At 40.1% G+C, this 26,464-nt stretch overlaps 2 protein-coding genes and 1 non-coding gene across 17 annotated transcripts in view; 1 reads left to right on the top strand and 2 right to left on the bottom strand.

Annotated features, from left to right (window-relative positions):
- The window catches only part of LOC109041644 (protein D3), a 427,804-nt gene that overhangs the window by 36,538 nt on the left and 364,802 nt on the right, over positions 1-26,464 (bottom strand). The window lies entirely within an intron of this gene.
- Trpm (transient receptor potential cation channel, subfamily M) overlaps positions 1-26,464 on the top strand; it is a 412,514-nt gene that overhangs the window by 256,750 nt on the left and 129,300 nt on the right. The window lies entirely within an intron of this gene.
- TRNAA-AGC (transfer RNA alanine (anticodon AGC)) lies at positions 15,750-15,822 on the bottom strand. The gene has a single exon. It is a non-coding gene; the product is annotated as a tRNA-Ala (tRNA).

Genomic DNA, 26,464 nt, shown 5'->3' with positions numbered 1-26,464 from the left:
CCTGCGAACTTTGCATTTTCACTTTTAGGCGACAACTTTAGAATAGTTAGACTCATGTGTTCTACTACAAAGCTTGAACTATGACCTCAATGTTGCTCCCGTTTATATTTGTATCCCTAATGTTTATTCTAGAAAAATCAGGAACTTCAGGGTTTTGGATGTCGGATAATGTCAAAATTCAGTGATCTTTTAAAGGTTTCTTAACCTTTGGATGTGCAAGACTTGTTTTATACGCCAAGTTTCAAGTCAAGCTAAATTGTCGATACTTAAATACATTGATTTGGATAGTTTCTGAAATATTATTTATGTTATTCCTATGGTCTGAGGGGAGGAACTCCTTTTTTTAAAGTTTTCACCTTTTTGGTAGCATCCAGGGGCTTGCTCACACCCTTTCCCCTCATCCACCATATGTAATCCCCCCTGAAGAGATTGTCGGGTCCATTTGACACGTCTTGGGATTTCTAGAAGTATAGTCGTCCAAGAGGACTAATTTTCGACGTGCGGCCTTTGAAACGCTCAAGAGACCACTAAACATGTTTTTACTTTTTCTTATGATTATAGACTTGAACACATCATAGTACATTTTGAGCAAACTCTCCAACTTCTCTCAAATTTCAAAAATAAGAGACACCGTAACACGCGTTGATGACGGTGCAGAGATACGACTTCTTCGTGTTTAATTGATGTCCGTGTTGCATCTGTAAAATTGAAGGCGCGATGGTGCGAGGCGTAAACTCGCCCTGCTCCCCCAGTGAGGTGTCGATTCGAGAGAGATTTGAAAAAACAGAGGCAGGATTCCGTCTCTTCTATCTTTGGCTGTGTTGCTCACGTAGCTCTCAAAGCACCACTACAAATAGACACACGGAAACGAACAGAATAGGTAAGGAATTAGAAAAAGGGAAAGGAAGCGCGTGGATGACTGCGCAGAGATACAACTATTCGTGTTATATGGATGTCTGTGTTGCATCTACAAAATTGAAGGCGCGATGGCGCAAGGCGTGAACTGTCAATGTTCCGCCTTATGCCACCAATGAGGTGTCGCTGAAAATATTTCCCTCGGAATATAAACTGAAAACGAAACCCAAATGAATCGTATTCAATACATCAAACGGGTGAGACTGTATCGATATCCATGGGTTCAACATGTGAACGTAGCCTCTAAAGCTAATGTAGACATCTGAGGGAACGGTTCTTTTGTGATTGATTTTTTATTCTTTTGAGTTCACGTCGTACGAGGCAATAGTCTCGAACGTTCGTCATTGGCATGCACACTCTACCCGCCAATTTAAATTTTTGAGTTGCCGAGTTGGACGGCGAAATACCCGATTAAACCTGACAACCCGGCCAATAAAAGTGAATTCCGTCGCCTAGCCAAGCCGGCTTTTACAATTTCGCCCGGTAATAATAGTCCCATCCACCCTCCGTTTATTGGCTCTAATGTAGATGTTCCTACAATATTGTCTTTTTTATTATCACTCCAACCTTGGCGAGAAATCCGTAACGTAAATGGAGTGCGTACAGGTTATTATGGGACAGCCGAACCGCGAATAACGGCCACTGCAAATCTCTTTCATGAGCGATAAATGGGAACGAAAACCTGCACCCCGCTCTGCGCCGTCACTTTTTCTTTATCGGATGCGGCTGCAGGCAGTTACGATAGAATTCACGGGCTTTGACGAGGTATTTAGTTTTTATGGACAGCAAATAATATCCTCCGAACTAATGAAAAACTCTTTGATATGTTTGCAGTTACTGGTTTATTTGCTCAGATTCTAGTTTTTTATTCGACCCATGACAGAATCGTTCCGTGAACTAATTTCCCACTTAGTTGAATATTATTGAGCCAGGGGTCACCCCCCCCCCCCCGATTATTATAATTGATAGGGAAAGCGATTGACAAAGAAGACAAAAGGGATATGTAGGGATCCTGTGAGTGGAAGCGGGTGGTTGCGATGGACAAAGGAGGTAGGTAATAGACTAACGAACGGCAACCTACGAGGGGCCTCATGGTGAGTCCATAGTCCATCATTTTCTCCCTTTGTCTGTAGGAACCACATATTTCAACCAACAGGGTCGCTCCAACTTCCTATGTCTTTACAGCTTTGTCTATCAATCTCAATAATCATCCCGCTGGAGGTAGGTAACAGACTATAACGAAATCTATATGATCTATATCTTTATCGCTTTGTCTATCAATCTCAATAATCCGCTCGCTGGAGTTGGGTAACAGACTATAACGAAATCTATATGATTTATATGACTATAACGAAATCATGCAAACAAGATCCAAAATAATACATTTTGCGCTGTTTCGCTTTTCATCCTGTTGATTTTTGTATCCATTAATATTAAATGGTCTCGTCGAACCAAGGAATGGGTAAATGTCAGACAGAGCTTCCGTGTTTCCTCTACTTCCAGGGTACGTTTCATCCTCCTAGTCATTAAAAAAACGTGATTTACAGCTGCATAAAATCATAGCCAACGCTACTGTTAATTCTCTTAGCCGCGTGACGTCCCTTTTTCCCGATGGTCACCAATTAATCCCTTCAAGGGTTTCGCTATTAAAACTCCATGAAAAGATTTTTTATTTCCTTTTTTCTTCGCTGGGAAACCCTGGGAGTTCGTGATTGCTGCTCGCAGTAAAATTCATTCAAACCGTTAACGACGCTGCTCAAAGGATGACTGCATCGTTCGGCGCCTGTTAGACGACCTTTGATTTCTTCTCGTTCCGATTTTTATAACGAAGCGTAAAATAAATGCAATCGCTTCAATTTTGTGTCGACTGTCAATTTAATCAACTCTATCATGCTGTCACTTCGTGTACTTAGTAGATCACCAGACATGCTGAGAAATCAAGTATAGCTTTACTTATTTTCCCATCAAAATTTTATGTAGAACGAAGTGATCTTTTCAAAACATTCGTATAATAGGTCAGTTGCGCTGCATGGAAAAAAAATTGCTGATTCAACAATTCAATTGCTAAAAACAGTGAGTGCAATGTTTCAACGCAGATTTTACAACAAAAAAATGCTACTTTAACCACCCCCGTGGTTAAATTAGTTTACAACGTGGTTAAAGTAGCATTTTTTTTTGTAAAATCTGCGTTGAAACATTGCCCTCGCTGTTTTTAGCAACTGAATTGTTGAATCAGTAATTTTTTTTTTCCGTGTGGTCACAGAATTGTGATTTGATGTCTGATTCTCGTAAGTTAGCTAATAAGATCAGTCCAAACCACAACTTTCTACGCTCAATATTAACGCGGAAATCGCCCTTTGAAAAGTCGGGTTTTTGACGTTATCCATCACAGGAGTGACACCCTTGGTTTCCTCCACCTTGCTTTCGTCAGTCAGCGTGACACGCATTTGCACTGATTATTAACGTGAAACTCGGGTGAAAGCAAGGTGGAAGAAACCAAGGGTGTTACTACCGCGGTGGATGAGTAAACCAGTACACGTTGAGTAACCAGTGCAAATGTGCGTTACACCGACTGAACTCGAAGTCTCGTAGGCGCCAATATGGGGTTCACGCCAACTGTTCACTGCTTTTGGCGCAATGCGAGAAGTATTCATGGAGTTTTGTAGGCGCTAAACAGCGGGTCAAGCCGACCGCCCTGTTTGACGCAATGCGTGAAGTATTCTCACAGTCTTGCAGGCGCTAATATCATTCATCCAAGTTTTACGTTGAGTAACCGGTGCAAATGCGCGTCACTAATGAAAACAAGGTGGAAGAAACCAAGGGCGTAACTGCCGCGAATGATGACGTCAAATACCTGACTTTTCAAAGAGCGATATCTCAGTTAGTATTAAACGTAGAAAGGTTTAAAGTTCGCAAATCACGATTTTGTGACCAGCGCAACTGACTCATTGTGTCCATTGTGTCATTTGAGAAAGTTCAGAAGGCCCTGACCTATCGCTAACCTTAACATTATTTGAGAGCCTTTCATGAATCTCTCCTTTTTATCGATCTCTTCAAGTATCATCTTGCTACTAAGTTTAAGGGAGGTATGCCTTATCCGCACAAAAACCTCCGTTTTGTAATTTCCCCATAAAAATCGCAATTGACATTTCCGCGCAGATTCCATCTTCATCATCCGCGGTTCAAAAAAATAACTTTTCTTTCAATATTACAGTACGCATACTTTTCAAAATCAGATGAGAACTGCCATTTCCTTGACTTGCCATCAAGTTTTGGCTCAACTTTTTTTTGGCCTGTCCTACTTACGTCATAATGACTTACGTCTATTCTAACTTTTAGAACTTCAGAAGTTGTTGCTCCGAAAGATATTTAATGTAACACATTCTTAAAGTACATTTAAGAAGAATTAATTTCATCTGCGCGGTGTTGCGAAATTGTGTGAATAAATACAATGAGCTTGTTCAGCAATTCGTAATTCTTGCATTTTTGGAAACTAGAGAGTGCACAGAGTTCACAGGAATTTTCCCCGATTTTTTTGAGCAATATTAACCCACGAAATACGAGTCCAAAAGTCCGTATTTTGGGCTCCCATTTAAACGCGCGCCGCTTGGCCCATCTCAAAATGGCGCCCATTATCTCCGTCCGGCGGTGGCCACACTTTTGACCCGGCGTGCCGGCGAGGTACCTCTGCATGCCTCTGCCGTGTGTGGGTCGTGTAAACAAACGAAGATTGATAACACAAATGATCCAAAAAACTCGAAATCTCTTAATTTTAATTAATTTAAATCCATTTTCGACTTCAACCAAGCATTTGGCAATAACATTCATCGTATTTTACAACCAGGAGCCACGGCCTATCGGCTCATTTTAAGGTGCATTCTGAAAATCAGTCTTACAAGTCCAGTGTCCAAACCCAGACTTTCTTCTTTTACTTTTTTTGACCATTCTCTTTTCATTTTCGCCTCAAATGAAATGTTTTGCAGTTTCTTTGTCTTAAGTATGTGTCCTGAATTCATTCAAGAGTTAGAAGTTCACCATTTATTTAGTATTATAGCCTTTTAACCTCTCAAGCTTTACCGATATGATCTCATGTAGTTCGAGGTTTCTTTGGCCCAAACCAAGTGATTTCACATCTGATGTGTGTCTTATGGCTCTTCAAATTCGCAGTTTAGAACTAAATCAGAGACTACAGTTACTTAATCCAGTTCTGCTCTCTTGTTCAATGTTTGTCATAAGTGTTTGTTCGTGTCTGTTCTTTATAAGTGACCACTGTAGTGCATATACTTATACACAGTTATGCTATCGGTACAGGTATTATTTCTTTTTTTCTACAGTCAGGACTTTCTCTTAAGCGCAATAATTTACCAAAGAAATTCACCTAGGTGCGTAAATAATTTGGTGTATAGATATTCTGTTAATGTCTCCTTGCGGTGATGCAAAGTTTCTGAGATCTGTCACAAGTGGATTTTGCATTTAGACGGTCACTCTTGTCTGATAAAATTACTGCTCTAGCAGCTTCAAATTTATACTTTGATCTCTGATTCATCACTAAATGACACTCATGCGGTGTCATTTATCTTTAATCAGTTCAAAGCTATTTCAACAATGAATCATCAAAGGTCCGATCGAAGAAGGAATTTTCTGGTGAGTGCTGCGGCTGAACCGACATCACAACTCAACTTTCAAAAGCATCAACTTATAAAAATTTATCAGGAAGTGGTAATGGTAAGTGGAAATCATGGTAGTCCTCGCTTCTTTCATAAGCAAATTGTGCGCTTAAAATTTCAAAATCTACTCACCTGCATGTATATTTGAAGAGGAATACGACATGATATGTAGCAGGCTACACTTCATCTATGAATAATACATAAATTTGCCTTGAGAGCATTCTTAGGAAACTTCCGCAATTTTTAGTTTTGTTCCTGAGAGAAAATTTTGAGATGACTCTGCTGGTATTCCAGGGTCTTTTCAGAAATTTTGTACTTCATAGGTATCATCAAATACTTACGTATCAACAGATATTGTACAAGACAGAAAATTTATTTGAGGATTCCTGCTAGTATGTTGTGTTTCCTGCAGCAACAAGGCTCATCATATTTCATGGAATGAAGTAATCAAAAACTACTTACTTACCTACAGCTTCGTCAGTTTCATGTCTTTCTAGAGTGAAGAAAATATTTTTTTTCTCTCTATTTAAGAATTCAGGGTGAATCGAACCTGTCCAACAAAAATTTTAATAAAATCCCTTTGTTCAGAAACACCTAAGAATCATTTCAATGGTAAAGTTGCCGACCATTCTTGTTAAAAGTCCGAAAGTCGGCTGGTTTACTGAATTTCTCAGGTACAGACGGATGTAAGGATTTTGGAAAGACATAGAATTACATCCTCCCATAAGAATAAGTCAGGAACATGGTTAAGGTTGTCTGGGGATGACATTTGTAACATTTCGTTGCATGATTTTATAATCGAAGAGAAACAGAAAGTCTGAAACTTTGTAAATCTACGTAAGTGGTTTTCTAGTTAGGCTATGACATTGATATGCTCGTTTTGTTATCAATTAATCAAAGATCAAAGTATAAATTTGAAGCTGCTAGAGCAGTAATTTTATCAGACAAGAGTGACCGTCTAAATGCAAAATCCACTTGTGACAGATCTCAGAAACTTTGCATCACCGCAAGGAGACATTAACAGAATATCTATACACCAAATTATTTACGCACCTAGGTGAATTTCTTTGGTAAATTATTGCGCTTAAGAGAAAGTCCTGACTGTAGAAAAAAAGAAATAATACCTGTACCGATAGCATAACTGTGTATAAGTATATGCACTACAGTGGTCACTTATAAAGAACAGACACGAACAAACACTTATGACAAACATTGAACAAGAGAGCAGAACTGGATTAAGTAACTGTAGTCTCTGATTTAGTTCTAAACTGCGAATTTGAAGAGCCATAAGACACACATCAGATGTGAAATCACTTGGTTTGGGCCAAAGAAACCTCGAACTACATGAGATCATATCGGTAAAGCTTGAGAGGTTAAAAGGCTATAATACTAAATAAATGGTGAACTTCTAACTCTTGAATGAATTCAGGACCACATACTTAAGACAAAGAAACTGCAAAACATTTCATTTGAGGCGAAAATGAAAAGAGAATGGTCAAAAAAAGTAAAAGAAGAAAGTCTGGGTTTGGACACTGGACTTGTAAGACTGATTTTCAGAATGCACCTTAAAATGAGCCGATAGGCCGTGGCTCCTGGTTGTAAAATACGATGAATGTTATTGCCAAATGCTTGGTTGAAGTCGAAAATGGATTTAAATTAATTAAAATTAAGAGATTTCGAGTTTTTTGGATCATTTGTGTTATCAATCTTCGTTTGTTTACACGACCCACACACGGCAGAGGCATGCAGAGGTACCTCGCCGGCACGCCGGGTCAAAAGTGTGGCCACCGCCGGACGGAGATAATGGGCGCCATTTTGAGATGGGCCAAGCGGCGCGCGTTTAAATGGGAGCCCAAAATACGGACTTTTGGACTCGTATTTCGTGGGTTAATATTGCTCAAAAAAATCGGGAAAATTCCTGTGAACTCTGTGCACTCTCTAGTTTCCAAAAATGCAAGAATTACGAATTGCTGAACAAGCTCATTTGCGGAAATATTTTGTGCGGAAATGGCCATCTAAGATTTTGTGTGGAAATGTTTACATCGAAAATTTTGTGCGGAAACGTTAACCTTTTCCAGTTTTACAGAGAGGAACCACGTCCTTTTTTCACAATTAATATGAGTTTTAAGTATTTTTCGGAAAAGCCTCATTTATTTGCGCGGTGTTGCTAAATTGTGTGAGTAATTAACATTTGCGGAAAGTTTTTGTGTGGAAATGTTTAAATCGGAAATTTTGTGCGGAAACGTCAACCTTCCACTTAAACAGAGAGGAACCACGTCCTTTTCTCACGAGTAATGAGTTTTAAGTGTTTTTGAAAAAGCTACATTTATTTGCGTGATGCTGCAAAATTGTGTGAATAATTAACATTTGTGGAAAGATTTTGTGTGGAATTGTTTATATCGAAAATTTTGTGCGGAAACGCCAACCTTCCAGTTTAACAAAGTGGAACCACGTCCTTTTTTCACGATGAATGAGTTTTAAGTGATTTTGAAAACCCTTCTTTTTTTCGGCATAATCAAAAGCGACCGATTCTCTGATACCCGGCAACTGTGTGAGTCGATCAAGCAGGCGAGATGCTATTAGATCAGTGCAGCAAGTGCAAGGCAAGGCGCGTCTCGGACTGTTATTTATTTCCTGTCTCGAACTTCCGTCATTCCTCTCCAACAGCTTGGCCGATGGCCCTTTCAAGACGCAAGACGCGCCGTGGCCGCCACATTGTTGCCAGATAGTGCTGAAAAATCAGCCTTTCTCCCCATTTTGTAGTAGCGAAGAGAGCAGTAAGTGTCAAATTTTCGAAATCGACTCTCTTTCAAAATTCGTCTAAACTCTTCTAGATGAAATCACGGAAATTGCTAAAACAGTGAAATTCATCTTAATTGTATCAAAACGAGACATATGAGAAAGCCGTAAGGGCGCAAAAAATGACGTGGTTTTAGGCAAGACAGCAGTAAGTGACAATATTCCTCCAGAGAGCCAACGAAAACAGTGCTTTCAACTATAGTGTCGTTCTCGTCTGCCAATTTGTAACCTGAAAATGAGTTTGTTGTGTGTCCAAAACGCAACCACGGAATCATGCAGAAGATAGCACATACGGCTGTCTTGCGTAAAAATAACCTAGCATAAAAATGAAAAATACCCTTTTTATGCAATTGAAATAAAATCAGTCGATTTTTAATCATCCAAACGATTTCTAGCAGTCTTTCGGAACATTTGCGGCAATTTGACAAAGAATGGAGTCTTCTTTCAATAAAATTTTCTGGTCCAACGCTTCTGAGCCCGTTTTCTCCAAACTTCATTTTTCCTTTTACTGCTCTCTTTGCTATCACGGTAGACTTAAACCCATTGTATACACGGATAAAAAACCTCGTGCGTGGGACCCGAAGTTGAGGTCATATGGATCTCTGAAGTTTTTGGATCACGCATCCAAAAACTTGAGGTCCAGCTGCCAAAGTTCGGCTGAGACATCTGAAGTACTTCGATATATACCGAAGGGTTCGGGTCAGACATCTGAAGTACTCCGGTACACACCGAAGTGCCTCGATGTCTGACCCGAACCTCGGCAGCTCGACCTCAAGTTTTCGGATGCGTGATCAGAAAGATTCAGAGATCCATATGACCTCAACTTCGGGTGAGTTTTTTTCTCCATGCACGAAGTTTTTTTCTCCGTGAAAATATCCATTTTCTATTCCACAATCTGGCAACCTTGCATCGGGCAGAAAACGAAATGCATCGTTTACGAGAGCGCGCGAAAAATAAAGAGTGCCTCGCCGATACAAATCCCCGATCTGAAGGGAGTCCACATCATTTTTCCTCATCCTGCACCGGAGCGAAACCCAGGTAGCTTAATCCGCCAGGAGCAGCAAACTTGCCGTTGCCGGGTTTAGTGGAAGTGTGAAATGTGGTCCCCATGAGACTCGGGAGATCTCAGGCTGTCCACTGTGCAGAAAAACTAAGAATTCGCGGGAAAAGCCCGGATTTAAATGGTCGGCGGAAGGATCGAAAATGTGCGAATTTTCCCCAGAAAGGTATGGATGTATTGGAACTTCGCGGGGACCTTTAAAAAGTAGCTTTGGAGGTTGGCAATTTCTCAGCATAATCCACTTGATCAAGTTCCCCCAGTTCAATGTCTCGTTTTTTTGTTCATTCTGGATCATTTATTTTTTATTTCTTTATTCCTAACCACAAGTTAAGGCTCACGCTGGGTCACCTTGCACAGACCTGCGAAAAAGTTTTTTTTTTACGTATTTACGCGCCGTTTCCCAAAACGCGGTTATTTCGAATAACCTAACTCTGCTTATTTCCCGAAAAATCCTAAATTATTTTTCACAAAATGCTGCCCAAGCGTTGGTTATAAAGTGAGCCTGGAATAAAAATTTCTCGCCGCAAAATGTGAGCCAATTTTTCGTGAAGGAAAGTTCGTTTGAAGGAAGCTTGAATTACATTATGAATACATGTTGAATACATGCTGCAAGGAAGAACTGCTGCCTCTGATTTATCCATAAAATTATCTGTCTGTACAGGGAAACTAATGACACCTATGATGTTTCTGAAATTAGTGAGAAACAATAGTTACTTTCCCCATAATGTGGCTCAATTTGCAATGAGAAATCACTATTTCCGGTGCATTTTAGAAACAGCGTATCGACGGCAAAATGCCCAAGCTATGTTTCTGTTTTCTGGTCCTGTAGGTTTCCTGTCATAGTTTACAATTTCTATGAAAATACACTCAAGTCTCAGCGTTATTTAGTTTTTTGTTTAAGAAAGATGATCCCCATTAAAAATTATGCAACGTCAAATGCAGTTAAGTTGACTCCGGTTAATTCCATCCAAATTTAGTCCGCTTAATTCATCTCGCTGAGTTATATTTTCAACAAAGCTCTTCGTAAGCTCGGCCATTACGTCATGCAGCACTCCCCCTCCCTTCCCTCCTCAGCTCTTGACCACAAAAGTATTCAACCCCCCCCCCTTCCTATATCTTTCTTGAACTACAGCCCCCCTCCCCTACCCGCATAACCTAATTTTTCCCCTCGCAGAGCGTCTAGCTCACAAGTTTGAATGATTACGGTCTTCGGCGGCGACGAGAGTCAGTCGTTCGCGTATTCTCCGATGAGCCCTGACGAGTGCACATTGCTATGCGCTTCAGGGCTCATCAAAGACACACACATCGGGTTTTATCATCGAGGGGTTTATTTAAGGAAAAGAAACGGAGTTCGGCTGCGGAAAGTTCCGCGCGCGGGGGTGGCAGTTAAAGCTCCCTATTTCACGCATAGCCGCCCATGAAGATGCTCGGAAGCGAAGCGGGGAGGGAGGTGGGGTGTGGGGGTAGTTTCAGGCCGTAGCCGAGGTGGTTCGTATCGACAAAAAGTGGTCGGGAGCGGTGGAGGGTCGGGGAGGGGCTGCAATGAGTGCAACAGTTGTTAGACAACGATATTCTAAATCCTCCATTGCCGCGTTTTGCCCCAGTGCGGCGTTGTCTAGCTCTACGCAGGAATAGTCTACACTGAACAGAGTGTCTACAAGTCCGGAAATAGTACTGATGTTTTAAGGGCGGTCCGGAAGTACCGAAAAAGTGCGGAAATTCCGCCAAAAGGTCCGGAATTTTTTTAAATTTGTTGTCATTTTGGTCGCAATTTCAAATTTGTGAAATTTTTCGAATTTCATCAAATGGAGGTACTGAAAAAGTACGGAATTTTCCTGTTGGAGGAGGTACTGAATTTCTTAATAAGTACTGAAATAGTACTGTAATAGTACTTATTTTTGATCAGCCTGTTTTAGTAGACACCCTGACTGAAAAAATTATGGTAACATATTATATACTATGAGACTATTTGATTTTTTACTCGGTGATACTATTTATTCTCTACCATGACAGATTCCTATGGCGGGTAGGCGTCGCAGAGCGCCCTAGCGCGCCGTAAAAGCGGCTTGTATACACACCTATTATTTGGTGAAGTTAACCTGAATTATAGTAGAATTCACCGGAAATACGATGATACTTACCTTAATATGGTAAATGCTACCATCCCCGCATATCACTGTGTCAGAGTTTGGTATAATCTACTATATTTTGTTCTCAGTGTATCCTAGGCATCTGAAAATGGAAACTTACCTACTTATTTTTGGGACTTGGATTTTTCTGACTTGTGGCTGAAATGCAATGGCGTATCTCAAATAGCACGATGCGTAATGATGCATAAAATTTATTTTTTTAAAATTGAAAACAATAAAATGTTTCAAATGTTTTTAAACGGAGAGGAAACTAGAACATCTTAAAAATGGCTTTGAAAAGTATAAGTAATGGTGATATTTATGTGTTTTTAGAATGTCATGGGGTCATTTTTGAATTGCTTGAAACCCATTTTAAAGACTTTTAAGTATGATTTAAAGACTATGAAAGTCCTAAGATAATATTTAATAACTTCCAACCCCTTTGAAATGCATATAAGAATAATTATTATTGAGTATTTCATACCACAAAATTGTTGTTATAGAGGGTATCTTTAAAACTTTTTTTTTTTTTAGAAAAAAAATATCTTTAAAAAAATCTCTTATCTTTGAAGGCAAGAAGGGAAAATTATATTTTCAACTTTTAGAAAAGTTTCTGAAACTAAAAATGCCCGAGTTGTTTTCTAAAGTTGCTATAAATCGAGGTTAATTATTTCTTATGACTATGTTTCTGAAAATATCAAAGTAAACGGTTTTCTTTTTTTTACCTTTTTCGGATTGCTGTCAGGGCGTATCAACTCCCCTTTAGCTACCCCTTTGTCCACATAGGAGCAAGACCCTTCGATTTTGTCTTGGTCACCTGTGCGGAGAACCCATCATTGAACTCTTAAGCTTGACTGCGTAGTGGGGATTACTACCGTACTAAGAAAGAACGTCGTATTGACATTCAAGGGTTGCCAAATTTTCCTGGATAAAACATGTATTTTCGAGGAAAATTATGCGAATTTTTCCTTGGAATTTGTAGACATTTTAGATTATATTACAAATAAAACTGTCTTAAAAATTTGAAGAAAAATATTCTCAACTTTTATATTACACTGAAAAAAAAAAAAAAAACACTTTGGATCTAGAGTCCAGACTCTTAAAAACATCGACAAGAAAAAATACTCTTGATTCAATCAGATTTAAGCTCAAATCAAGAACCAAGCCTCTTAGTTTGAGCGGATTTCCTTTTGATTTACGCTTAAATCTGATTGAATCAAGAGTCCTTTTTCTTGTCAATGTTTTCAAGAGTCTGGACTCTAGATCCAATGCTTTTTTTTTCCAGTGTATATTCGCTTTTTATTGAAGGAAATGTGGCAATGTCTGAAAGCTCATACGGCGTTCTACTTTAGGATGGCAGATTAGCCGCCTTCCTCTCTGAGACCGATGAGGAGGTGGATTTACAGACAGAGCTCCCATCTTCTCCGGACTAAGACTACCAAACCCGGAAGACTCCGTGATGCTCTCGAGCGCCTTGTCTAATGATTTTCGAGGAAAATCCCTGTCCACGGTCTTACCCTCGCCCTTGTCTAATGATTTTCGGCGAAAATCCCTGTCAACGGTTTATCCTCGACGCAGCAGATTTTATCCGCCATAGCTTTTCCGTCCTTTCGTTTCGGAGGGATTTTCCGAGTATGCAACCACCCGCGAGAAAAAGAACCTTAGTCGACGGTTTTTATAATTTTATCGGACTATTTTCGTCGAGTTTAAAGAAGAATCGGGCTCTTAGATTTTAACCGAAGACTGTTTGGTATGTTGAAAAAGAAATTGCCAATAAGATCGTTCATTTTTTGTGCCAATAGAATGTGTGAAGTTGCATTTAAATCTATCAATGTTGTTCCCTGAACATATATGCGATTAGAATTTTGATACATTTTTTCTCGAAAGTTTATGCAGATATATCGATGGCCTCAGTGCGAAACTACGTATCTCAATTGTTGTGTTTCAAAATGTCCGCTACTATTTTATTGTTTTTGAAGAGTAACAAATCAACTTTATTGCCTGATATATTGAATATTATGCTGTACTGCCGTTCTAAGGGAGAACAACGTATGAACATTCGAGAGTCGCCAAATTTCCTTTGATAAAATGTTAATTTTTAAAGAGAGCTGTGGATATTTTTCCTTGAAATTTTCAGGAACTTCTGGTAAAATTGCGAACAATATTATCTGAAAAATCGGGAGAAAAATATTCATGAGTTCACCAGGAAATTCGTGTTTTATCAATCGAAATTTGACATCGCCTGTAGGTTCATACGGCGTTTTTCCTTAGCACGGCAGTAGAATAGAGAAGAAAAATCAAGAAATTACGGTGACCATATAGTTTTTCGCAGAAACACTATGGTATAGCAGAAATTCTGCAGCGGCACTAACGTAGTCACGCAGTTTCGCACTTTTGCCCATCTATATTAAAGGCAGAAAATGTCATTATCAGAATATGCGGAAACTCAAAAACACCATGGTTTTAACTCAGGTTTTTCCGATTATTATCTTTATAAAACTTACACAGTTTCCAGAGGTTGATTCATCCACGTTCATGGATAAAACTTTGATCCCATTATGCATAAATGTTGCTTTCATAACCATGAAACAAACTCTGACTATTTTGCTCCTTGACAATGTAGCAATAATTAACAACGTTGCTTCATGTTCTGTTGCAGGTGAGTTATTCTTTGATGACGTCATTAAAAACGTATCATCCGTCGTGTCAAGCTTCCATTCCAGAGTCAAATCTTCTCGTCACCGCTCGGATGAAAGGTCGTAACTGCATTTAGGTATGAGCCTCATCGTCTATATTACTTCTTGCATTTGAGGGCTCTTCCACAAATGAAGTTAGGCCCTTACGTCAGAGGAGCCGTATCACTGCACTTGAGTTTCCATGGTCCATCACTACTATTCGGTAGGCGTAAATTTTCGATTTTACCGTTCCTTGCTTCGTTTGCCTCCGTCAAGTTTGACTAAATTTTGCAGTAAATAATTACTATCTTGTCGGTTCATCCTCAAAAGCACCCATGTGCCTGGCGTGGACAAACTAATGGCACGTACGTTGTTTCTGACGTCTCAAGTGAGCCAGAAATTGTAGTTCCCTATTCTACCGTGCGAAAGAAGAACGCCGTATGAACATTCGAGAGTCGCCAAATTTCCACTCATATAATGTTTATTTTTGAGAAAATTTATTAATATTTTTTCTTGAGATTTTCCGATCTTTTAGATTATATTGCGAGCAAAATTTTCTGAAAAAGTTGAGGAAAAATATTCACCATTTTCACCGTGAATTTATTTTTTATTGAATAAGGAGATTTGGCAACGTCTCAAGGCTCATACGGCGTTTTCTCTTAGAACGGCAGTGTTAAAAAGTGCTTGCGCTAAAATCCGAACCCCGTCTGTTTGTGAGACCGGAGTTGATTGTCCGTCACGGCTTGTATTCATAGTTGTTTAACAAACAGCTCCTTGAAGCCCAATACATATGGTTTGCAACTTTATTGATGAAAGTTTAAGGAGATCTTTAACTAATTTGAAAATGACAGTTTGAACGAATCTTGAGTAGAACTAAATGCGATAATTTGGAAATAGAGCATTGAATGGTTTAACAATGATTTGTCACCGCAAAAAACAAAATAAAAAATTGGGAATATGATCTTAATGATTTTATGATTTTGGCAAACTTTAAGGTGGGTATTAAAACTGTATTAAAATACTTGCTTTATTTTTTTTGTGCTCTTTCTCTCTTTCTCTCTTTTTCTTCCTCTCGTTTTAGAGGCAAATCATTGTGATTTCTTGCAATGATATACATAATTATTCCAAAGTTGTTATTTTCAATTCTACTTGAGACTCGTTGAAATTGCCCTTATCAAAGTACTATCTCTGCCGTGCTAAGGAAAAACTCCGTAAGAACATTCGAGAGTTGCCGAATTTCTCCGGATAAGACTTGTATTCTTGAGGAAAGTTATCAATATTTTTCCGGGAAATTTTCAGATTTGTTATATCAAGTTGCGAAACAAATTGTTTGAAAAATTTGAGGGAAAAATCTTTAGTAAAGGAAATCTGCCAACGTTTAAAGGCTCACACAGCGTTTTTCCTTAGCACAGCAGATCTCTAGGATGCTGTATTATGCATAGTGTGTAACCTGAAAGCCGGTTCCTACGCTTTAAGCAATTTTTTCCCTCTGTCAAAAGTGAAGTGGAGGCGCCGGGTATCGATCCCGGTACCTCTCGCATGCTAAGCGAGCGCTCTACCATTTGAGCTACGCCCCCTGTTGGTGATGATCTGGTTTCAACAACTTAAAAACAACTAGCAAGTTCTACCACTTGTGCTAAATTGAGTGCTGATTCAGTATTTCTGCACTGTGCTTTGCACTACCGGCCGTGCTGAGCGGCAAGGCAACGCCCAAGACAGTGGCGAGGTGTGAATGATCGATATCATCGATGTTTCCCCATTTGAAGCCTTGGTAAAGTATTTATTAAGGCGTTTGTTGCGAATCGATTATTAAGGTGTTTATCGATCCTTTTCCATAGGTTTAAATAGCAGATGAATCGATTTATCGCTAAGCACGCCACGCCACTACATGAGATGTCGCTTAGTTTTCTCATGTTTTATGTTTTAAACAGCACACTGAGCAATACTGAAACTTGAAATATTTCCGATACTCAGCCGTAATCGAAGGTAAATTCACAGGAAGGTTAGAGACTAAAGTAGTTTATAGTTTTCTGAGAAAAAAAGTGAAATATAAGAAATCAGGCAACGTGAAATGCAGGTCGACTGATCCCGGATAAATCCGTATACTTAGCGCTTGAGCAAAAATCCAACTGGACGTATTAAAATCAAAGGGAATTATCTTCATTTTGGCCTGGGCCCTGAGATGCAGAAGGAAGCATGCTAAATGGGGCCCATGTCGTAATGAAGATAGTTCCTTTTGATTTGAATGCGTTTAACTCCCGCTTGTATGACTGCAGTGGATATTATTCGTCCGTTTTGACTCTGAGAACGCAATCAACAGGAACGAGTCGCGCGTGACAGAGGTGGCGCACAGTGAATCGAGTCAATTGGGGAGGTCGGGCAACATTTGGAAACTTTAAAAGCTCATAACACCGTTCATACAAAACTTGGAGGTTTTGAAAGCGGCTCCATTGGTCCCCTCGTTAAATTTTCCTTGAGAAGCACCCCTCAAAATTTTAAATTTGACGGATTGAACATCAAAATTCGCAATTTTCATGTCTGACCTCTCCGATTGATTCAATCCACTGTGCGGCGCACAACGGAGAGAGCCTCCGTAGAATGTCGGACTTGAAATTTTGTGACCTACAATCTGCATATAGATATTTTAATCGTTATTTCGTCACAATGTTCATTTGTAGAGGTATAACATACTGGCAATTTTACGGGGAAAAAACCATTAAAGTCACCTCCATGTATCCATATTTTCGACCTCTCATAGATGGGTCGCATATTCATTGTTGTGCCATTATACAGGGTGTTTCAGACCACCCGTACCAGGCCTTTTTCTCGGTTGGTATAGGTCGTGCGAAGTCGGAGACCGCGGGGTTGAATAGGGAATTGACCCCAAGGAATCCGAATTTCGTGGTCCCGAAACCCCCCCATCCCCCCTTGGGGGGTAAAGGGGGGGTCACGATGCTAAAAGTCACGGTTCCCGACCGAATTGCGGATAGATCGCATCAGAATTGAAAAGCACGGAAAATTTCACGTGGAATTGACGCCTAAAAATCCAAAATCGGACCATCCAAGGCCCAAAAATGACCCTTTAAAGAGGGGGACAGTACCCCCCTCCATATTTTCTCTTTGGTCTCAAAATTGACGTAAATTCTCCAGAAAAAGACAGTTTCCCAGGTAATCGACCACGAGAAATCCAAATTTCATGGTCCCGAAGCTCCTCTAGCCCCCCTTGGGGGGTAAACGGGGGGAGGGGGCCCTATTTTAAAAATCGGGGCTCCTTTCCGAATCGCAAATTGATTGCATCCAAATTGAGGAGCAGAACACATTTACATCTTAAGTGACTCCTAAGAGTTCTAATAGACCCCCTGAACGGCAGAAAGTAATTCCCTGAGGAGGGGGGCTCCGCCCCCGCTCAAGATTCCTCTTTGGTCGCAAAATTGACGTTGATTCTTCAGAAAAAGACGGTTTCCCATGTAATCGACCCCGAGGAGCTCAAGGAACATGAAATTTAGAGTCCTCGGGGTCGATTACATGGAAAACCGTCTTTTTCTGGAGAATCGACGTCAATTTTGCGACCAAAGAGGAATCTTGTGAAATTTTTGGCGGGGGCGAAGCCCCCTCTTCAGGGCGTTACTTTCTGCCATACAGGGGGTCTATTAGAACTCTTAGGAGTCACTTAAGATGTAAATGTGTTCTGCTCCTCAATTTGGATGCAATCAATTTGCGATTCGGAAAGGAGCCCCGATTTTCAAAATTGGGCCCCCCCCCGTTTACCCCCCAAGGGGGACTAGAGGAGCTTCGGGACCATGAAATTTGGATTTCTCGTGGTCGATTACCTGGGAAACTGTCTTTTTCTGGAGAATTTACGTCAATTTTGAGACCAAAGAGAAAATATGGAGGAGGGTACTGTCCCCCTCTTTAAAGGGTCATTTTTGGGCCTTGGATGGTCCGATTTTGGATTTTTAGGGGTCAATTCCACGTGAAATTTTCCGTGCTTTTCAATTCTGATGCGATCTATCCGCAATTCGGTCGGGAACCGTGACTTTTAGCATCGTGACCCCCCTTTACCCCCCAAGGGGGGGTGGAGGGTTTCGAGACCACGAAATTCGGATTCCTTGGGGTCAATTCCCTATTCAACCCCGCGGTCTCCGACTTCGCACGACCTATACCAACCGAGAAAAAGGCCTGGTACGGGTGGTCTGAAACACCCTGTACATACCGTGATTAAGGGATGAGGGAGGTTCTTGGAGCGATCTCTGGATCTCTTTTAATATTCATTGTATTTACCGACTGAAAATGACTCAGTTTTGAGTGGGAACTTTCGTTTTGAAAATTGTTTGACACCCTGGGGAAAAAAAAAAACACATTGGATCTAGAGTCCAGACGCTTGAAAACATTGACAAGAAAAATGACTCTTGATTCAATCAGATTTAAGCTTAAATCAAAAGGAAATCCGCTCAAATTAAGAGGCTTGGTTCTTGATTTAAGCTTAAGTCTGATTGAATCAAGAGTATTTTTTCTTGTCGATGTTTTTAAGAGTCTGGACTCAAGATCCAATATGTTTTTTTTCTCAGTGTGAGCTACCATGAATACGCCCCCTTGATTTTTCCTACTGCACGGTGGGTGAGTTTTCCATCCCGAAATGCGAATAGCGCTCCGGGACAGCTTTGGGGGAAAGGACGCGGGCGTAAAAGTGAAGAGGGCAGCGAAATCGTCTCTGAGGCGGATGAATCGTGTCCGCTCGGGAGGTTCGCGTCTCGGCGACACCGGTGACGTGTTTTATTAATTTCGAGACAATTCTTCCGCTTCTTTTCCGCCGTTTTCGTTTTCGCTCCCGGAGACCTCCGCGCCGCCCGCTGATCGCCTTAACAACAACTCCGTCAAGACGTCAGCGTTGTCGCGTTGAGTCCCGAAAGCCCTCTCTCCGTGGGAGCAACGCACAATGGATCGAGTCAATAGGAGAGGACGGACAAAATTTGGAAACTTGAAACGCTTAGAACTCAGGGGGGGAAAAAACACATTGGATCTAGAGTCTAGACACCTGGAAAGATTGACAAGAAAAAATACTCTTGATTCAATCAGATTTTTGCTTGAATCAAAAGGAAATCCGCTCAAATTAAGAGGCTTGGTTCTTGATTTGAGCAAAAATCCGATTGAATCAAGAGTATTTTTTCTTGTCGATGTTTTTAAGAGTCTGGACTCTAGATCCAATGTAGTTTTTTTTCCAGTGCTTTGTTTATACAGAACTTTGAGGTTATAGATAGCTGTAGGTTCCACATCTGGAATATAAGCGAGAAAACCATCAGAAGAAGAAGAAGAAGAAGAAATTTCCGTAAAATTTTCTTTTTAAAGCACCCATTGATGTTTAAAATGTGACGAAGTGAACATCAAAATTTGTAGTTTTATTAAAAAATGTCATGTTCGCCGTCTCGAATTGACTCGATCCACTGTGCGTCGGGTCCCAAAGACCTTCTCTCCGTGGCAGCGATTCACAGTGGATCGAGTCGATCAGAAAAGTCGGACGTGAAATTTTTTACCAAATCTGCAAATTTTGGTGTTTGTTTTGTCACATTTTTGAGGGGTACTTCTAGAAGAAAATTTCACAAGGAAACCAAAGAAACCACCTTTAAAACCTCAAAGTTTTGTATCAACCAGTGCTACTTTTTCCCGGAACTTGTACCAAATTTCGGAACTTTTGAGATTTTCTTGAATTTTTCCCGGGACCTCAGAAATTCCCGAAATTTTCCAGATCTTTTGCATTTTCCGGGACTTTTGAAAAAAATTCAGACACAATCCCGGAACTTTTGACGGTCATAGAGTGGGAGAAATCGAAAAAAAAATTTCCGAATCCTGGAACTTTTGACAACATGGAATGGGAGCAGGCAATGAGAAGGCTTTCGGGACCCGACGCACAGTGGATCGAGTCAATTAAAGAGGCCAAACATGATTTTTTTTAAATAAAACTGCAAATTTTGATGTTTAATTCGTCACATTTTAAAATTTAAGGGGTGCTTCTAAAAGAAAATTTTACGAGGAAATCAATGGAACCACTTATAGAACCTCAAAGTTCAGTGTAAACGGAGTTATAAGCTTTTAAAGTTTCCAAATTTTGTCGGACCTCTTCCATTGTCTCGGTCCACTGTGCGACGTGACGCAGGATGCGAGCTTAGTCAGCGCCAGGGAAAGCTGAAGTGCGGGTCTATATGAGAACTTTACCGAAAATGGGAAAGTTCCCGGAAATCCTGGACAAAGTATGTACACATGCATAAAGCCGCTTTTATAGCGCAGCCTCGCGCTCTGCGATAAAGTATATTTTCCCGGAAAATTTTCAGGAAGAAACACTCACGCATGTGAAATTTGGCGGTGGAACTCCCAAACCACGTATTGAGCAGTGGCGTGGCGTGAATTGCGATGTATCGATTGTTATGCCATTTAAACCTATAGTAAAAAATCGATCATTAAGGTGTTCGCTGCGAACACCCTGTCCATCGATCCTTTTCCATAGGTTTAAATGGCATAACAATCGATGTATCGCAACTCACGCCACGCCACTGGTATTGAGGGCTAACGAACAATACCGCCTAACTGACAATGGCAAAAATGAGTTAGCGACTTTGCCGCATTCTAAAGTATACAAAATACGGAGGTTGGTGATTTTACGTTCTCTCCAATTCTTTAAGGGAGCGCTGCAATGTCGCTGTAATGCATGAAAAATTGCAAATGCAACCTTAAACTTACAAAAATGGCAAAGTTTTCTTTTCGTTCTGCAAAATTGTCTGTTTGCAGGAAGGCGGTACCGTTCGTTAGCCATCGGTATCTTGTCTGCGTTGTTTAAAAATCCTCAATCTCATTTTATTTCTTTGAAGGAAAAAGATAATACAAGAAAAAGAATGATTTTGACGCTAACCTAAATTGGACCGAGTTCAACAGAAAGGAACCAAGCCACATCAGCTATTGCCAAGTTTTACTGGGCAATTTAATTTTTTACGAGAGAACGTTTATTCAGATTTCTTTGAACATTTTAAGGAATTTGCTCTGTATTATGGAGAAAATTCATAGAAATTTGCACAAACATCCGCACAACCGTTTTCGTGTAAAAAATTAAATTGCCCAATTAAATTTGGCAATAGCTGATGTGGCTTGGTTCCTTTCTGTTTAACGCGGTCCAATTGGTGTTAAGCGAACTTATGCAAGTCGTACTCTAAAATGTTAGCTTTTAACAAGTTGTAACTTAGTGCTGCTCCAATAAGTTTGTGTGCAACACTAATTGGGATTAGTTCATTCACAATTATCCAACCTCTTTTTTTATAGTAAAAGTAATATTATTCCTGGAAGTTTTCCCAGAATTACCTCATATAAAGAAGTAAAATCTGGGTTTGAAAGTTTTAAAAGTTTGACGTTGAAAAGTTTTCCATTCTAAGAACAAAGTAAGACAGGAAATCTACAACGTCGCAAACCGAGATAATTGGTTTGAGAACCACGCTCGGTAATTTTTATTGCTCAACCCTCTCGAAAGTATCCTGTGCAACTTGTTTGAGAAAAAAATGGTATGATTTTCTTTGAAATAATGACACTTTGACAACGAGAATGAAACAGATAAGATCAAGAGCCTTTTTTACTATCATCATCAAAATGTAGGTTTCCGTGCAAATGCATGTTTGTAATGAAAAAATCGAAGAAATGAAATCACATTAAACCTAATAAAATACACGCAACCGACGCAGTACCAGTACCTATCATAAGCATTCTTGTTTCGGTCCGCCAAAACTCCTTCAAAAATGCAAGGTAGGCAAAAACCCTTCATGAGTGTTCGAATAGTTGCGCAGGAGCGTCTGCTCTCAATAAGTAGGATGTTGGGAGCGGAGGCACTCTTGCTGAGCACTTCACATGCGGCACGCTCAATGTGATTGATACTTTTGAATTTCAAATTGGCCAAGAGTATCAATGAAGGCCAAACTTTACATTGAGAAGTTTTAAATTGTTTTAAATTAAAAAATTATATTCTATTTGTCGCGCAGAGAACTCGCAAAGCAGGGAGACATTCACAAAGCCGTAACCGCATATTAAGGTATCTTAGCCAATCTATGAAACGAAATTATCCAGAATTATTCATTATTACAATTGCTCCGTTGTTTCAAAAATTATCAAAGCTGGTATTAAATTTCCTTGCATAGATGTCCTGATTTTGCAAAAAGACGCTCATTTATGAACATTTTCGACCATTTTGGTTTGACATTCATCGAAATGTAAGGATTGGTAGCGGCATTTTTCAAGTTCGTTTTGCACGGGAAGTTTGGCTGCCTTATGAACACCATGTTTCGACTTCTTGAAACTGATTGATGTTTTAGACCAAGGGGGAAAATAATGGACTAACTGTAGAGTCTCTCGTGGGTTGCCGTTACTTTGTTTATCTATTACTTACCTCTTTTGTCATACAGAAATATTCACCAATTTTCCTCAAAAGCCGTGCTTTGTTGGAGGAAATTTGAAAACGCTGATGGCTTATACTCTGCCTGCTAAGGAAAAACACCGCATGGACATCCGAGAGCTACCAAATTTCCTTCTATAAAATGCTTATTTTTGAGGAAAGCCATGAATATTTTTCTTTGAAATTTTCAGGAGCTTTAGGTAAAATTGCAAACAAAATCATCTGAAAAGTTGAAAGAAAAATATTCACAAGTTTACCAGGAAAACTGTGTTTTATCAAAGGAAATTTAGCAACGCCAGAAGGTTCATACGACGTTTTTCCTTAGTACAGGCACGGCAGAACAGGATCGCTTTATTTCTAGTTCGTCATCTTTGTGTATTGCTTTGTCTATCAATTTCAACAATGAGCCCGCTGAGTCCCAGAAAGCATAGAGTTATACGGAGCAGAGGGCTCTCTTGTCAGCTCGTCGCCGTCCTGACTGAAGGGCGTAACTGCACTCTGCAATGAACCCTGTTATCCATATAACTCAATGCTTTTCCGGGCTCATCTCAATGTGTAGGTACGTCCTTATACGTCAGAGGAGCAACGATATCCCCGCGCCTTTTCCGTCATTATCGCTATTCGCCGCCGGGTTTTAAAAGTATGGATAGAAAATCAAACGACAGTCGGGTCTCCACCGGATGAGCTTTTCTCCCGGAATCTTAGCTCCAACGAGGCATTCGTGACAGCGCGGGGCAAATTTGATGATTTCAAAGACAATGCGGCCGGGGAAGAAGCGCAGTCGGAGTTCTGGAGCGCGGAACGTGATATCGCCTCAACAGGAAATGAAGTCGAAAGTGTCACGTTTCGCCAAGGTGCCGTCCCGCCTTCTGAACTGCCGCCCTGAGGAAAAACGCCTCAGGAAAATTCGAACGTTGCCGGAAACCTGGTTGTGAAAAATGGCTTTTCCTTGAATCTTATGCATTTTTTTCGAATTTTTTTCGGATTTTTTTCGGATTTGAGAAACTCAAAACTCTACGTGAGTCAAATCGCGCACTACAACGGTTTCAGCAAGCTTACTCAATCGAGCAATGTTCATTTCCCAACATGTGTTGTTCAAACTATTAGCAATTTGCTATAGCTGAGCCAAAGCGTCAAGATTAAGGTTGCCAGATTTTTAAATCGCAGAGACTTTCATGATAACGTTTAGCGCGCGATGTGAATCACGTAGGGCATCGAGTTTTCATGAGCGGGTGGATTGAATTCACGCATCAAGAATCGCACAAATAGTTGATAGCGGTAATTTTTGTTGTGCGCATCGTGTTTTACGTGAAATTTTGGTCAAGGAACATAAACCAGAATGCTGAAATTCGTACTTTGTCTAGTAGCCCATTGTCGAATAAAATCGGAAAGAACTTTTCTCGAAAATTTATATTTTGTTGGTGACAATTTGGCAACATTCAGGAGCACATACGGGGCTTTGCCTTAGTGCGGTAGCGTATTTTTCCACTTCCGGCTGAGAGTCCGTCTTTTTTCCCACATTTGCTGCCATGAATACTGCTAAGGAAAAACGCCGTTTTAACCGCCAGGCGTTCCCCAATTTCCTTCGATAAAATACGAATTTTCCAGGAATCTTTTGGATATTTTTCTTACAATTGCTCGGAGAAAATCGTTCAAAATTTGATCTAAAGTACGAGGAAATTTTCAGGGAACATACATATGACTTTCCACAAAAATTAATGTTTTATAAAGGGAAATTTGGCAACTCCTGAAGGCTCATACGCCGTTCCCCCTAGCACGACAGCGATCTAAGTTTCGCGGGAAAGTTAAACGCCAAGAATGCAAGAATCTGAGGTGGGAATTAAAGACTGTTTTAGAGACCCCATTCTGCTGTCTACCTAATGGCTTGCGAGTTATTTCGGAAGTCAACGCTGAGATATGCATAATGATGACTAATGACCCAAGAGTCGAGCAATCAGCAACCCCGACCTAATTAACGAAAACCGCCCAGCAAAATGCTGCAAGTTTTGAGATAAATGTACATTTGGACGGAGTTAAACAGAAAGGAACCAAGCCACAACGGGATCGAACCGAGAAAAAGAGGTTTAAAGTTTGGCTCCTGCATAAGACTCAATGTAAAAGATAAACTTCAAGTTCAATTTCTGCAAAATTTGCTCCAACGAAAACTTTGAATTTTTGGAGATAGATAGTAGAGCAGTGGTTGAGTTCAAAACCACTCATAACTCAATTTTTTCCAAAATGTGGGTTGGTTCCTTTCTGCTTAACTCAGTCCATTTAAGGACCAGAAAAAACTTAGCGTATGAAGCAAATTATTATATAGGATTCTATCCCACACGATCGAAGAATATTTCGTCTACAGTAAGCAATATGATCAAAATTTCAATAATTGAAGAAAGAATATTTTACTATTTGCCTTGGCTTTTAACAAAGTGTCTGATTTGACTAATTGGACCGCGTTAAGCAGAAATGAACCAAGCCACATCAGCTATCGCCAAAACTGGGAGATTTAATTTTTTACAAGAGAACGTTTGTGCCGATTTCCGTGCAAACAGTGAATTTTCTGCATATTACAAAGCCAATTCCTTAAAACTTTCAGAGGAATCCTTACAAACGTGCTCTTGTAAAAAAATTAAATTGCCCAGTTAAATTTGGTAATAGCTGGTGCGGCTTGTTCCTTTCTGCCAAAGGCGGTCCAGTTGTCAACGACAAATCGATCGTACCCAGGGTGCATCGCGCAAAAACTACTGAAGATCCACTTTACAGACCCTTAATCTGCCTTGCTGAGTAAAAACGCCGCATGAAAACTCGAGAGTTGCCAAATTTCCTCCAATGAAACGTTTATTTTTGAGGAGACCTCGAGTTAGACCTCGAAATTTGCATATAATTTGTATCTAATTACGAAGAAAATTCTCTTTAAAGTGAACGGAAAATATTCACAAGTCTCATTGAAAATTCGTATTTAATCGAGAGAAATTAGGCAACTGACGAAGGTTCATACGACGCTTTTCCTCAGCACGGCAGTTATGTATCTCAGCAAAAATGGATGTTGATTTATGTTATTCTGGCAACTCCGAGTTTTTGTCCGCGCTAAGTCTCTCGTTTCTTCACAGTGGAATCCCCGTGTTTTCTTGCTTCGATAAAAGGATTACGTTCTTTTACTCACCTATCTGCAACTTGCATCTCCCGTACTTTTCTCGCCCCACTCGTGGAGACCGCCGCTTTACAGATTGTTCCACGTGAATCATTCGCACCGCATGAAGTGCAAACTTCCATCCCCACGTGTCAGAGCTGAGAATGATCAACTCCACACGATTTGTCACAGCGGATGATGGGTCAGTAAGCGGTCTGTAACAATTTGTACGACTAAATGTGGGTCATTTCTCTCTTTTCTATCTGGCGATTCTGGAAATCTAGTCACAACCACACGGAATACCGAACGCATTTCCATTGATCGCACTCTGACAGACTTCAAGCTTTTAGAGGTTTTCATGAGCAGTTTTGAAATCCATATATTTTGCAGTACCTTAAGATTCCAAAGATAATTACATCGGATGGAAATGCTTTGGAAATTAAAAGAAGGTGAAGAATAATAATACGAAGAAAAGAAGAAAAAAGGGGAAATGATATTCTCCTTCTGTTATTTCCTACTTTTCTTTTTCTCATATTTTTTCTGATTTGTAATGCCTCCATTTTTGGCAAATACAGTGGACTCTCGATAATTCGAACCTCGATAATTCGAAAACCTCGTTAATTCGAAGGAAAGTCCGTTTCCCTTGTAAATCTCTCGATAATTCGAA

This window comes from Bemisia tabaci, chromosome 6, assembly GCF_918797505.1.
Source record: "Bemisia tabaci chromosome 6, PGI_BMITA_v3".
In the NCBI taxonomy this organism is placed as follows: Eukaryota; Metazoa; Arthropoda; class Insecta; order Hemiptera; family Aleyrodidae; genus Bemisia; species Bemisia tabaci.
The sequence above is the reverse complement of the archived record's forward strand: the minus strand, read 5'-3'. Positions and strand labels throughout refer to the sequence as shown.